At 33.4% G+C, this 15,984-nt stretch overlaps 1 protein-coding gene across 1 annotated transcript in view; it reads right to left on the bottom strand.

Annotated features, from left to right (window-relative positions):
• LOC108909201 (xaa-Pro aminopeptidase ApepP-like) overlaps positions 1–15,984 on the bottom strand; it is a 137,125-nt gene that overhangs the window by 106,710 nt on the left and 14,431 nt on the right. The window lies entirely within an intron of this gene.

The following is a 15,984-nucleotide window of genomic DNA, read 5'->3' as shown; positions in this document are numbered from 1 at the left end:
TGTAAGGTTAATTTACTAATCTCATTCAACTCCTAATTCTACTTAATTCTCTACAATTTTATAAAGTATTTCTTGAGTTATGCTTTAGATGGGTATATATCTGAATAAGAACGGGTATAGTTTTCAAAAGTGATTGTGAAAAGTCTATTGAAGATGATTCTTGGCCAGGAAAGCCTTCGACTTCAACTAATGATTCGTATGTCCAGAAAGTCAATTATCTGGTGCGTGAGAATCGCCGATTGACTGTCAGAGAAATTGCAGAAGAGGTGGCATCTCAGTTGGATCATGCCATGAAATTCCCTAATGAGATAAATAGCTATTCCCTAATGAGATAAATAGCTACTTCGCTCCATTCCTCCAATACAATTCTGATAATTGCGATGATTTGATTGAATATTATAATAATAACTGTCGTAATGATCAGTTATCTTTTTCATTTGACCTATGTACAGTTGATGATGTTACCGAGATATTGCTAGATATGCAAAGTAATGCTTGTGGTTGTGACAATATATCATCTTTGATGTTAAAGTACTGTTGTCCTTTTATTTGTCCTTTTATTGTCAATATAATAAATTGTTGCATAGAACAAAATTATTTTCCACAACAATGGAAAATAGCGATTGGTAAACCCTTGCCTAAAAATAGCAGTCCTGACACTTTTTCTGATCTAAGAATAATTAGCATTTTACCTACTCTATCAAAGATTTTTGAAAGAATATTGTATAGACAAATTTATAATTTTATTAATACGAACGACATTCTGTCTAATTTTCAATGCGGCTTTCGTAAAGGTTTTAATACTACAATTGTTTTAACTACAGTCTTAAACGATATTATTGAGGCCTGTGATAAGGGACTGGTTAGTATCCTGGTATTGTTAGACTTCTCTAAGGCGTTTGACACCATTAATCATAACTTATTGATTTCTAAACTAAAGTATTATGGCTTTTCACGTGAATCTCTTAATCTGGTAAAATCTTATTTATCTGGCCGGTCTCAAATGATTCAGGTTGGTGATCGATTCTCTTCAGAATTGAATATTTCCAGTGGAGTGCCTCAAGGGTCTATTTTAGGGCCACTATTTTTTATAATCTATACCACTGATATATTGAATTCAATCTCCAATAACTGTATTGTTCAAGCCTATGCAGATGACACGCAAATATACATGCACTTTGATACTAAAGACATGGCTCGTGCCGCTGAACTTATAAATATGGAGTTGAGTAACATTAGAAATATATCTGAAAAACATGCGTTAAAGTTAAATTCAAGCAAATGTAAAGTGATGTGCTTTGGCAGTAAGGAGAGAGCGAAATTTATTACGGATAATTTGGTGATTAAGATTGATAATACTCCCTTAGTTTATACAGATACAGCTAGAAATTTGGGTCTTATAATTGATACAAATTTGAGATTTGATCAGCACATTAAATGTTTGTTCCATAAAGCTTACTCGTCATTAAAATTGTTATATTCCAATCGGTATATTTTGAATATGTCACTAAGAAAAGCACTTTGTGATTCTTTAGTTTTATCTCATTTTAACTGCAATGATTTCATCTATGGACCCTGTCTGACAGCTGCTAATAAATACAGAATTCAGAAAGTTCAGAATTCGTGTTGTCGGTTGATTCATGGTCTAAAAAAGTTTGATCACATCTCGCACAAAATTAATGAAACCCGTTGGTTGACTATGGAAAACCGCAGACAACATCATCTTGGTAATTTTGTTCATGGTCTAATTATGAGTGACAATACTTCCTCTCTACTTGGACTTAAATTTATTACTAGAGGTGATATTCATACACGCGATATTCGTTTTAAAAATACTTATACTTTACCCCTTCACAAGACGGCCCTGTTTCGGAGATCTTTCATATATAATGCTGTTAGATTGTATAATTCTCTGCCTGATCAATTTAGAGCTTACAATATTAATAAATTTAAGTATAAATATAGATTGTTTTTATTTGGCAAACAATTAGGTCATTGTAACGATTCATAATTTATTGTATATTTGTTTGTTGTTATATTTAGTGAGCAAGCACTTTGCTGTTTGTGTGAAAAAATAAATAAATAAATAAATTTGTGTGAACCTGCTGTATACTTTTTTTTCTTACTTTTGTATTTTTGTTAATTTATTGTGTTTTATATTTATTATGTACTACATACCTATCACAGTTTGTTCTGTATCTATAAATTTTGTTCTGTTGGACTATATCCACCATACCGTACCATAGGGTTAAGTATGAATAGCTTATGCTAGACTTCGCCCATTTGGTACTGTTATTTGATTTTTAATCTTTTTTAATTGTATTATTATTTCTTAATAAAGACCATTTATTATTATTATTATATTAAATTTTGACTGAAAAATTGAACATGCATCGAGTGACAGCAAAATTTGTTCCTCGTTTGATGGCCGGACAATAGAAAGAACATCGTGTGGACATTTGTCAGCAAATCCTTGAACAATACAATGACGATGAAACATTTATTCAAAGGATCATAACGGGAGACGAAAGTTGGTTTTATAGCTACGAGATTGAGACAAAAGTTCAATCATCACAATGGATTGGCAAATAATCTCTGCGCCCCAAGAAACTACGTCAGTCTCGATCCAATGTCAAAGTGATGCTCACTGTTTTTTTCGACTTTAATGGAATTTGGAATTCTTGCCTCAAGGTCAAATAGTGCACCGTGTGTACTATCAAGGCGCATGATAATGCGTCTGCACATTCAGCTTTGTCAATTCGTCAATTTTGTGCCAAAAATCAGATTACTGTCCTTCCTCATCCTCCTTACTCCCCAGACCTGGCTTCTTGCGATTTTTTCTTATTTCCGAAATTAAGATCAGTGCTAAAAGACGAAGTTTTCAGACTATTGATGACATCAAAACAAAGACGACAAAGACTTTAAAAATCACTTCAAATGAAGGTACCAGGACTACTTAGCGAAATCGAAACATCACTGGGAAAAGTGTGTGAATAGAGGAGGGAAGAACTTTGAAGAAGACAAGGACCAATAACCTATAAAATTAATAATAAATTTAAAAAAATTAAGTTCGGTTATTCTCTGAAGAGACCTGGTACTTGATCTCATTTCTAAGTTAACTTACGAATACATCAGCCAGTTGCGGATAGTAGGTATATAGTGTGTCACGAAGAGTTCTAGAGTTTCGGCGCCACTGACTAATCAGTATTACGCAAAAATTTGCGTAACTAAACTATTCGTTATACAAAACAGTTATGGGAATTTTTTGTTGGAAATATAACTTAATTTGTGTGTTAAAGTTGGCGTAGAAGTTTTTATTACAAAATTAAAAAAAATATTAAATTGATTTTTTAGAATTACGTTGTATTAAAATTGTATTTCTGTATAACCTGTCGAATTAATAATTTCTGAGATAATGGCAATTTTAGTAGAAAAATTGACGTTTATATTTATGTTTTTTATAAATAAAAAGTGATTGTTTAAATATCTATTTTATAGTAAATTTAATTCTCTACAAAAAAGGTCCTTAGGAGAGATCATGTCAAATTAATAGTTTTTGAGATAATGGCAATTTTATTTAAATATAGATATTTTTTATATATGTATATATTTTCGATGGAGAAAAGAAAAATGTAAAATATTTTGTTTTAAATATTCTCAAAAACCAGTCTTCATTCCCTATTTTAATATCATATATATGTTGGTAATTCTAATGTTTATTTTTTCTATCTATTAAAATTGCCATTATCTCAAAAACTATTAATTTGACATGATTTCTCCTTGGGACCTTTTTTGTACAGAATTGAATTTCCTATAAAACGAATATTTAAACAATAACTTTTTCTCTATAAAAAACATAAATATTGTGAAAAACGTCAATTTTTCTACTAAAATTGCCATTATCTCAGAAATGATTAGTTCCACAGATTTCTTGTAAGGACCTTTTTTGTAGAGAATTAAATTTCCGATAAAGGTAAGTCCAAAAAAAAATTTTTCTGACACTAAACTTTGACGAAATTTGGCGAGCCTAAGATATCAACCTAAAATTTTTTCCGTTCACATAAATTTTTCAACAATATTTTCGGTATTAATAATAAAAATTCAAAAAAGCGGATTTTCGGCCCACCCTAATACTGATACACACTGATGAGGACCAATAAGTCGAAACCGGTCTATGTCTGGCGGGTTAAACTGATGACGAACGATTCTAGCTGTTGTACTAGGTGTTGCAAGTATAATTCAATACCGGTGGGGGCTTCTAGCCCGCGGAGTAGTTGTTTCTCGCAACACTGGAAATTAAAAAAAAAGTTATTTTCGATTTACTGAACTTTATAGTTAAGTTCATTTTAAAATTTAAAAAAGTAGAACTCTGAAGTGGTTTGTTCTTTATTATTAGCTTCACTAATCGAATTTGAGAATACTCAGCGACCCAGCAGCCTCCAAAAGCTCTTGAAGGTATTGACCCCCCCTCCCCCATTTTGCTACTAGTTGACCAATTTCTAATTAAACTTAGTACATTTTTTACTGAAATAGACGAATCAGTGACCTAAGTTTTATCAGTGTAGGTATGTCGAACATCCTCAGAGATAGTTCACAAAATCTCATATTTTCTTTTATCTAACATCTTGTATGTTGAACAAGAAGCGTTTTGCAACTCACATTAGTTAACACTTTCTGCTTAAAATAGTTTGTTTTATCACCTGGAGAACTTTCCTGTTTTGAGCTTGAAGGCTAATATATTTGAAATTAAGGAAAGCTCTGATGAATAAGCACTACTTATACTGTTATTTGAAGCATATTATAGAGTTACTGGTAATCTTTCCAATCCCAATGCCAGTCAAAGTTATTTACGTGTTCTATCTAAGTTTCTCTTTATTATTTAGATCCGCAACCTTTTTTCATAAAAAAGTTATTGCGGTCATAAATTCTCCATTTAGAGGATACACAAATAATGTTTTCAAAGGTGTTTTTTTAAATAAAAATTGCAAAAATCGTTTACTAAATTTTATTTTCTGAAGATTTTCAAGGTTCATATAAAAGAATTTTCTAGAGTAGTGTAATCATCTTGTACACTTTAACTAAAATAATAAAACTACAATTTCTTTAGACACGAAGAAAAGTATTCATGCATATGTTTGCAATTGATAAACACTCCTACTTTGTTCAGCTTAAAACGTATGTTGTTTCCATCGACCGACAGCACATTCCGATACAGCTCGACGCATCCTATTCTCCTGATCCCCAGAATTCACTATCGTCTTACCCCTTTACTTAATAGAAATACCTGGAATTCCTTCTCCGTTCTCCAGGCATCCCTACCACTTACTTTCACTTTCCATCCAGCCCGTCTTCTGTTATTTTGGTATCTCCGCTGCTTAATTTCCGATAATGCATGCATAAATTAACTCCGCTTCTTGGAGGCCTCCCGCGTCGGATGCTCTCCTGGTCACGGGACACGGGAATTCTGGCAACTTCTGTCACTCATAACTCGCTGACAGCTGTCAGCAACTCGCTGGACGGTCTCTGAGGACCTGAGAACCGATTTTCTTCCACATGTCCATTCCGCGACATTTAGATTGTTTGAGTGTTAAGTGGCGTGTGTGGGGTGGCGGAGGATTTCTGCGTGTTCACACTCTTTCACTGCTTGGTGCTGCTCTGGACGGCCTGTGGATTAACTATTCCTTTTCTGGGTTCCTGGTAGTTTGCCTGCGTTAGTTCTTAAACACTCCCACGCCGCATTTTTTACTAATTACAGGAGAAAAATCCCTTTCGAGACTTTTAAGCGTCTTTACAAGCGACTAGCTAGCACAGAAAATATACCTAGTTTTGTAAAGACAACATGAGTTAGTAAAATGTACATATTATCTATAAATATTCTTGGAACATTATTTTCCAACCACCTAATTGCAAACAATAATCATGGAAACACTTAATCAATAATCAAATTTCCAAACAGCTTTCAGAACTTCAGGTAGGAATAAAATTTAAATTTTTTTTTATTAAATGCATACCTACTTTCTTCCTACAACTATAATGAGTCAGCACATCGCACTGCAAAGTAATTGCTTCATTGAGCATAATTTATTGGCTTTGAAGCAATATTCCCTATTACACAACTTCCAACGAGTTCAAAAAACGTCCCCAATTATTGATTTTATGCTTGGGCCCTTCTACATATGTTTGAACATAAACCACACATGTGTAGGTATCAACCTACCCTTATTTTCTGCTTCCCTGCCACTCATATGGATTTCATTTCCAATAAATTCACGCATGAATGCGCTTGATAGCAAACAAAATGAGATAAAAGAAGAAAGGAAGTAGGAACACACACACGGGTGACTTGAAGGTTGTTTGGTCACTAAAGTAAATACATTTCTTCAAACAATTGAAGATGTTAACGTTCCTGAAGAATCGATTTTCTTCATTAATTAATAATTGCAGATTAAATATTTACATAGTTGTGTAGAGCGGGATGAATATAGAATTTAAATGCACCGACAGTTAATGGAAAATTGACACATTCTAAATCATCATTAACTAAATACAATTTTTCCAACTTTTACTAATTTTGAGCGACTAAATTCTAAAGAACTCACCTAATTACAAAAAACCATTATAGATTATGCGGTATTATCCCTATAGTTTATTTTTATTAGTAGGTATATTTTCTTTTGCACAGAAATGATAAATCTGACTATAATTTAAAAATTAGAATTACGTTCATAAAACGCTGTGTAAAAACATGAATCATTTTCAACAGAAATGTAATTTTAAATAATGACTGATTCAATTGTCGTTTTTTAATTTTCCCACAATTCTTCACAAAGTCACATATTCACTTTATCAAAAATATACAAATAAATAACTTAAACACGAAATATTCCTTTGACGATCGTGTGCAACAACGGCTTATTGGCACTTTTTTATTTGCTAGAATTTAATTAACCTTTTAGTAGGCCAATGATGTAAACATTTATTATTTTTTAATTACATAAATTTGTGCCAATAAAGTTAAATGTATAAGTTCCGCTGCTTCCTCTTGGTTGTGACCATGGAAGCCATAATATCATTTTGGGCAAAATTTATTTAACACACCCAATTCAGTCAGGATAGAGACGTTATTTTATTCATCGTTTGAAAAAAAAACTAAACATCTAGATTTTTTTATCTGTCATTAATTCATTGATTCCTTAATTTCAAATATTTATTATTTAATTTACTTGTTCTTTCCTCACATTCATTCTTATTTCTAATTAAAAGTTAAGCAAGATTTAGTGACTTTTTTCTCTATATTGATAAATAAATTTAGTAATTCTAATTAATTAATTAAATTAATTATCTTAACAGCTGTGGAAACACTGTAACGCCATTATCAATCCGTGCATACCAGGAAAACAGAAGAACTATGAGGTGACGCTACTTTAGAACTTGGTTGGTGTTACTAGCAAAGTCAACCGTTTTGTTTAACAATAATTGTAGTTCATTCATTCCATAGCGATTTGGATATGGCACAGTGTAGTAAATATATCATGGGTTTCCCTAGTTTTGCGAAAATACCCACTAACAATAACAAACACATTTTCTACATGCATAATTACAAGTCTTCGTTATCAGAGGAGCAGAAAGAAATTGGGGTAAAGCAGGCTAAGACCGGCAACAGCACTCAAACGATCAGGTAAGATCATGGTTTATTTATTATTACATAAAAAATTACAGACAATAAGTCAACTGTCCCTAAAATAAGTGTTTTTGTCAGTAGTCATTGATCGATATAAATCTAGTTCTAGAAACTAGTTATAAACTGAAATTTGAAACTTTTTTGGAGCCAGAACTTCGTTTGAGACGATTTTACTCTTGCAAGTGCCCTTATGGGAAAGAAGCGCGTATCGAATAACAGACAAAGAATTAAGCAGACATTGCAAAATAAGGCCCGCGAAATATCAAGAGAATATGAGCTAGCAGAGGTAGTCGCATTCCTGAGATCTGAATGCGTGGTCATTTGCCCCCTACAATTCTGAAATGGTGCCAAAAATAATTGGTACTTTCTAGTTCTTCTTTTTTATCACACAAATATATTTACATTACACAACATTTTTTTAATAGAGTGCATGTAATTTTAAACACGAAATTAACAATAATTCGTTCTATTAATTTAGTATTCAATTTTATAAATCAATGAATATACCTGAAATCTATTTAACACTAATAATTTCGTCTTTCAAAAGTGAAGCGAATATTAGTACGAAAGAGCAAGAACTGATTAAGTAGTTTTTCTTTAACTTGTGAGTATATTGAAAAGCTTATTCAACAGTTAAAGCAGACAACACCAGAGGAACCCGATGAACGACCGCCGAAAATCACTCCGGATTGCACAGAAAAGCAGGAATATTTCGAATTTTCTTGTAAAACAGAACGGAATTCACAACAATCGAGTCACTACTAACTAACGGTGTGCTGAATATATACAGGGTGTGGCTTGTTATAATCTATAAAAATTAAACTACAGCTTCCTGATGATATTTGTAATAGAAAATTCTTATCCAAAAAAGTTCTATCTTCGCGTTTTTTTTTTTGTAAATTAAAGTTCATTTATTCAACGAAAATGAAGACCGACCCTGTGTTATTTATTAAAAACTTTGGAAATGTTTTTATGCGACCCGTGATGCAACCTTACAATTTAAGTTTGTATATTCTAATATTAGTAATACTAAAAGAAGGTTAGGTTACATTGTCCAAAAATTTGTGCAGTCAACTGACTGTATTTGTACTGAATTAATTATTCACTTAATTATTAAATATTGACCATCGTCCATCGACCCATCAATCTTAAAAAGTGAAATATTCCAGACAAAAGATTTTGTTTTGTAATTCCACGATAGTGACAGTGTAATTTTTATAAAGAAGAAAAAATAAGAATAGCGTGCCGATTACATTAAAAACGAGATTCTTATTTCTTACTTTGCTTAATTTTTTAGTTTGTGCACAAACTAGTTTTACAATGAACCGAGAAAACAATTCATTTACTATTTCCGGATGTGTCGATATGGTGTTAGTGTGTGGTGCAGCCGGAGAAAATGCGCTCGCGGCGACTAGGTTGTACCGGGAATGATGGCCACAACGTCACCCCCCATATAAATACAATCCTACAGTGCGTTCAGTGGCTGCGAGTTACGGGAAGTGTTATTCCTCGAGGGGAAGGACGTGGTCAGCAAGTGAACCTTAATGTTGAAGACCCCACAATTAGTACTCAACGACGCACAGCAGGTAGAAACCTCATCTCGTACTGTACATCGCATCTTAAGGCGTCTACTGTTGCACCCTTATAATCTGCAATCAGTTCAACAGATTTTACCCCCGGATTGTGATCAACGAATGCGTTTTTGCAGATGGTTTTTATGGCAACGTGCCAATCAAGTAGAGTTTCCTGCTTATATTTGTGTAACAGATGAGGCGACATTTACCCGTGATGAAGTGAATTTCCATAATATGCACATATGGGCCGATGAAAATCCTCACGCGATTAGGGAAACTTATTTTCAATACATTTACCAATTTCTTGGTAAATGTTTGGGCTGGCATAATAGGCGATGTACTTGTGGGTCCCTATTTCTTTGAAGGACGACTAATTGGACCAACATTATGCTGACTTTTTGGAGAACCGGTTGCCTGAATTATTGGACGATGTGGCATTACAAGTTCGAGCAAGTTCGGCTTCAAGATGGGGCTCCTCCACACAGTACTCGAGAAGTAACGTTTGAATGAAATGTTTCCTCAGCGATGGATTGGACGCTTTGGTCCTGTGCCGTTGCCAGCTCGGTCACCCGATCTAACTCCTATGGACTTTTATCTTTGGAGTTACTTGAAGTCATTGGTTTACAATACTCCAGTTGCTACGGTGGTGGAAGAATTGCGAAATCGTATATGTACTTGAAGCTGCTGATACAATTGGGGGAATTTCGGAAAATATTCGCCAAAATTGGGTGCGTCGATGCCATGCCTTATCCGCGCAAATGGGAATCAATTTCAACATTTTCTCTAGAAAGAAATGGTAAGTTTTATTTTATTTTGTTCTATATTTTAATGGAGTTTGTTTAGTCTACGCAGTTGGTAACTACAGATACTTACGGATGTGGTTTTGTTTGCGAACTCTTGCATTAACAACAATGCATTCAAGATAGTAATTACTATTAATTATTATAATAAGAAAATATCAGTTTTTCTTTTAAATATCTATTTTTCTTAGTTCGTACTTTTGCATTGAAAAATTCCCCAAAAATTGAGAAGTATCTTTGTATCTGTCAACGTCGATTTGTTTACGCGGCTGGTCTACAGCACGTAATTCATCGTACAGCACAAGGACAGGACCGTTCCAGAGAAAATATTTTGATCCATAATTGAACATTAATTTACGCAAAAAAACGCAAAAATAAACTTTTTCGTTAGGAGGCTGTAGTTTAATTTTTATAGATTATACATGCCACACTCTGTATACCTAATAGTCAACGACGGATCAAGACAACACCAGTGATCGTAGAAATTCAGAGAGGCCGAAGGCAAGGACAACAGCGAAGATCTACTTCAAGAATTGACGGAGACATCAAAACGTGTGACCGAACGTCAACTCTGTTTTTTTACAGTTAATTAATGAGTTGCCACCTTTTCAGATATCGCCATTAAATAAAATTATGTGACAAAAGACTAGAACCCGTATTTTTTTGTTTTTATATCAATTGGCAATAAAAAATTTAAATGAAACTAATTTGGCGGACAGCTGCTAATAGGAAACTCAACTAAAATCACATACCGTAGTCCTGCTTATTCTATTTACTAACAAAGAGACAGAGGAGAGTTACACAAATAACAAATTTTCTCTAATAACATGCCTATAGTCTAGCACAAGTCAATAACAATGGCGTACCTACCATTCGAAATATTTTATTAACCATCATTGTAGAATAATATTCAGTGACAAAACACTACACATTTTTTTATGCAAACACCCAATTTCAATATAACTTTAATAAATGTTTGAAAGAAAATGCTTATTTTTAATTATTATGATGTTTCGCAGTAAAAGTAAAGTGTGCAACTGATTTAATAAATATTCATGTTCTTGCATCTCCCATTAAATATGCATTGCATTACTTGATGTTTCAATTAAGTATTAGCACTAAAAAAAATCATCGTGCGATAAAATTCCCCGACCCCTTTCGGTGCATTAATCAGATCGTCACGCGAGGCGCAGTAAAAGTTATGATTTAAATAAGTAGTGCGGGAGTGGTGTGGTGTAGCATGGGTGCAGCTCGCGGTTTGGCTTCTAGATCGTGTTACTGGCGATCCCCCGGCACACTAACCCACATTCGCTTGATGGGCTGTCGGCCTTCCTTCCTGTTTACCTCTCATCAGTGTCAGGGCGATATTTGAATGTCATCACGGCAATTACCCCTGCTACACGTGTTATTATATTGCCTTTTTTTTATTAATTCCGTGCCGTTATTGGACGCCTTGGTAGACTGTCTCTGTTTTCGTGTGCTTGTAATCATTTTATGTACAGTCCGTACAATGTTTGTTGAGATAGAATTCCAAGAAAAGAATAAGCCAATAAAGTGCCGTTGTCGGAACTACTGTAACAATTTACCGAGGCAGGGGCGTGCCTTAAACTTTTCCTTCAATGTATTTCTACCTCCGGTGTCGAATGCGGTTAATTCCAAGAAAGTGACGCTCCTTAGCCAAACTCAAATAGAATGTGTCAAAGCACAAAAAGATCTAGAAAACAAAAAAGCGAGAAAGGGCTCAGTTGGAAGCCTCAGTGCAAAATGCTATCAGAGGGTGCACTACAAAAAGAGCGTGTCTCCTTGAGAACGTCAAATCTAGTTTGCGCTAGAGCAAGTTGTAGTAGAAAGAAATCGACCAGTGGAAGCCTCCAATCAGCTCTCAGGCCATGATGAGTTTGGTACGTCAAATCCAAATCTTATCACAGTTTTCACCATGTCATGGTTTATTTGTACCCTCAAATATTCTTTACAAAAATAGGTGATCTCAGATATTTTAGAGTTAGTAGTGGCATCGGCATGGACCTAGAAACCTTGTATCTTCATTTATCTGTCAAGAATATGAAGATTTTCTGATCCACTGAATCAGGATTTGTTTGTGTATAGGCAAACTGATTACAGAAACATTAACAATGTCTGGTCGAAGTTCCTCACTATGTAATGATCGTTTTCTTGGGATATGAGATGATGGTGCGTTTGAAGAACCCCCAATATTTTTGACATACTGTGCCCAAACGTAAGTTGTTTGAGGTGATTAAGTCAGAATTTGTTTATACATTGTTGGAAGAGCAAACGAAAAAAAGAACATTTTTATTTCCTTGCGACTTAATTACAGACCTATCGAGTGGGTTTCTCTTACGTTTTGTTTTCGCTAGAATCTCTTAGAATCTTTAAGGATTGATCTACAGGGTCGGAAAGTCCCCATGGTTCATCGGCCGTTACGTGAGAGCGATAAAGAAAGTCATAGAAATCTGAGCGATAGAGAAAGATGGCTATAATGAAGGCGTCTAATAGTCACCGCCCATTTCGCCCTTCCACAAATAGGATCCACTTCTTATTCTTATTTGTGGAAGGGCGAAATGGGCGGTGACTATTATACGCCTTCATTATAGCCATATTTCTCTACGCACGGATTTCTATTACTTTCATTATCGCTCTCACGTAACGGCCGATGAACCATGGGGACTTTCCGACCCTGTATATGAGAAAGAAGGAATTGCAAATTCATGTTCATTAAGCATTTCATTCTCTTATATACATACCAGTAGCTTTACTCTTGTGGGTAAGAAATTCTCAAATTCATTGAAAGCTAAGCCATGCTGCTTTTTCTTGTCATTGTTGAGATTAAGGTCTGGTATTTAAATATTTTTTTAATTTGTCGGCCTTTAAAATATGTTTCCCTTAAATTTTGAATAGGTGATCTGTAGGATTTGACTTTCCAAATTTTGTATGGTCAAACAATATATAGGTGTAAAATGCTCAGAACGAACATTATTTGAATTAAGTGAAAAATATATTGCATCTTCGTTTCATGAAGCAATTCGAAAACGCTCTGGCTAAAGACAGAAGATAAAAATTTTAATAATTTTGCAGTTAATTTGACATCTTGCCCAACTATGTTTTTGAAACACTTAAATACTAATAAACTTCTTAGTATTGTAAAAAATAAATTAAAAAACAAGTGATCCACTGGTCCAGATGATATCCCGCTACATGTATTTCAAAAATTGTGTCCCAGCATTATAAAACCTCTAGTTTATTTAATAAACTTATCGTTTGAAGCGGCTGTTTGGCTGTTTTCCATCAAAACTGAGACTCGGGAAAGTTACGCCCGTTTATAAAAAAGGCTATCCCTTTTCCTTAAATAATTACAGACCAATATCGGTTTCATCACCGTTATCAAAAATTTTTTAATATTCCTTTTTAAACAGACATCTTTTAGAATAAGCAAAAAATTATAGCAGAACATCAACATGGCTTTCAATCGGGAAAATCGACTAGTAGTGCCATTCACTCATTTTATAAGGCTATGCTAGAGTCTATGGAGGCGGGCGAATGCCCTGCTGGGATCTCTTGTGACCACAGTACTCTATTTAAAAAATTAACAATTTATGGATTACGTGGAATTTCATTAGATTGGATTCGTTCATTTTTGAATAACCGGAGTCAATATGTTAGTCTTAAACATAAAGATTTTTCTAGTGTTCAACACATACATTCTAGAACACCATGTATAACCATGGGTGTACCACAGGGTTCCGTGTTGGGTCCTATGATGTTCCTGTTGTATATTAATGACATAACCACCATACATACTTGGAAAACAATTCTCACAGATGCAAAATTGACGGAAGACGTTTTTGATGGACCAGCAATTAGAAAAATGTTGAAATACTAGATCTTCATGTACCCTACAGTGCTCTTGTCACTAACACAATAATAATCCAACTGATTTAAAATATTTGTAGTTTCTTAGAAAGTTTTTTAATAATTTCGTCTATATGCCTTTAAGAATATTAAAATGATGAAGGAATTACTATAATTTCCATGGATATTGAATAAGATAATCTTTCAAAAGCACGATCAAATGTTTCCTTTTATTTAAAATCAGCTTTCTGTACAAGAACCAAAAGAGTAGTTGGAAATAATGCCAATAGACAATGGAATTGACAACATTAGAATAATAATGTCAATAATGCATCTATTCGACTTCCAATTTACGTTATCTGGTTAATATTATACGGCATAAGTGATATAAACAATGTTTTTGCTCTTATACTATGTTCTTTTATATATCATCAATTTTCCGATATGAAATTTTTATCCAAAAATATTTCCTAACTAGGTAGCTATACCAAAGCGGCGATTATAAATACTTAATTTGATCTGACGATCGGTGAGTTATATTTAGCGGGTAAAAAGCAACTACTTCAAATTGTATACATAATGTGTTTAAGTGCTGAAAACAAACCATTAACTTGAACACTTTTGATAGCTACTTGAGGGTTTCATTTAAAAACACTTCGTTTCACTTTATTCTTAAATATAAAAGAAATATAACAAAAATATTCAATGATTTTTTTGTAACTGAAATGAAGTTTTTGGAAATACATACGTATGTATATCCTTTATTAAAATTTTCTCTTGTGGTACAAAAAAGCTTGTTCTAGAAACAGTTCAATCCTGTAAAAGCTCCATGAAGATAAAAAAGACCATTATTTATTTATTTTTCTGGCAAAATATAAATGTTATCTTTATGGATGCGTCGAAAATTTTTTGTGAACATCCATTTTCTGTTTTTGACACTTCAATATCTGAATCCATACTTCCCAACTTGAGGATTCACTTTCAAAAACTTGCTGCTGCAATATCGAAAACAAAGCAGAATTTTCTATAAGTTTCGCAGTTTTCTTCGAAAGAAAGAAAAAGAAAGGGATATTCAGTAGTATTTTGCCAAAAATTCTCCACAAACTATATTAGTTTAGACCACAAAAAAATATTTTCTCAAGAAAAAAATTGAAGAAAAAATACTCCTGTACTCATATCCAAAATCTATTAACTAGAGTCTGAGGAAAACATTTTGTTTATTATATTTATTTTTATGAACATGTGCATCAAAAATATGAAAGAGGATATCTCACTCAAAAAGTATTTTAGAAATAAAAAACTTGATACAAAAAGAAATCAATGCTGTCAGTCAAGTTAACAGGTGTATGACTGTGATGTAATAAATAAATAGTTGCTGCCAAAATCAAAAACGTAAACAGTAAAATTAAAAATATTACAAAAATAAAGCGGAATTCAGTTCCCTAAGTCCATGAGTAACTGTGACACATAATTTTTCTGTTGATGATACAATGGATATTTCGACGCCTTTTTTTTTCAGCAATTTATGTTTCCACTAAAACATTTCACTAAACCATCGAGGACGCTACTGAATATATTTGACTTCCTGATGTCACAGCAAATGCAGCGTTTTAAAAACTTTTACATAAATTGTATCCTAATTTTAGTACTTTTAATAATAACTCTGTGCCGCTTTTTACCCAAAATAAAAGATTTTTGCTATACTTACATTTTTATAATTCAGTTTTATTTGATTCAAAATAAAACATATACTTACTTAAAACTGTGTTAAAACTGTATTTTTAGATCACACAAACTAATTTTAAACCGCATAAACTTATTCAAAAAAACTAATATACATAAGCTATAAATGGAACGGCCAGCCTCATCAAAAACCACGACCTTCACCCAGCTGTAAGCTGTTTGTCGAAGGCCGCAGAAAGATTCGCCAATTAATTTTGAGAAACCAGTTAAAAATAGCGCGAAGTAGAAGAATATTCGGGTGATTTCACACTAAGATTTTTATTATGAAGGCGTAAAAATAAACAGTCTGACTACGAGGTTTCAAGGACCCAGTTCCTTT

This window comes from Anoplophora glabripennis, unplaced genomic scaffold (genome assembly GCF_000390285.2).
Source record: "Anoplophora glabripennis isolate ALB-LARVAE unplaced genomic scaffold, Agla_2.0 scaffold305, whole genome shotgun sequence".
NCBI lineage: Eukaryota > Metazoa > Arthropoda > Insecta > Coleoptera > Cerambycidae > Anoplophora > Anoplophora glabripennis.
Note: the sequence above shows the minus strand (reverse complement) of the source record. Positions and strands in the feature narration are given on the sequence as shown.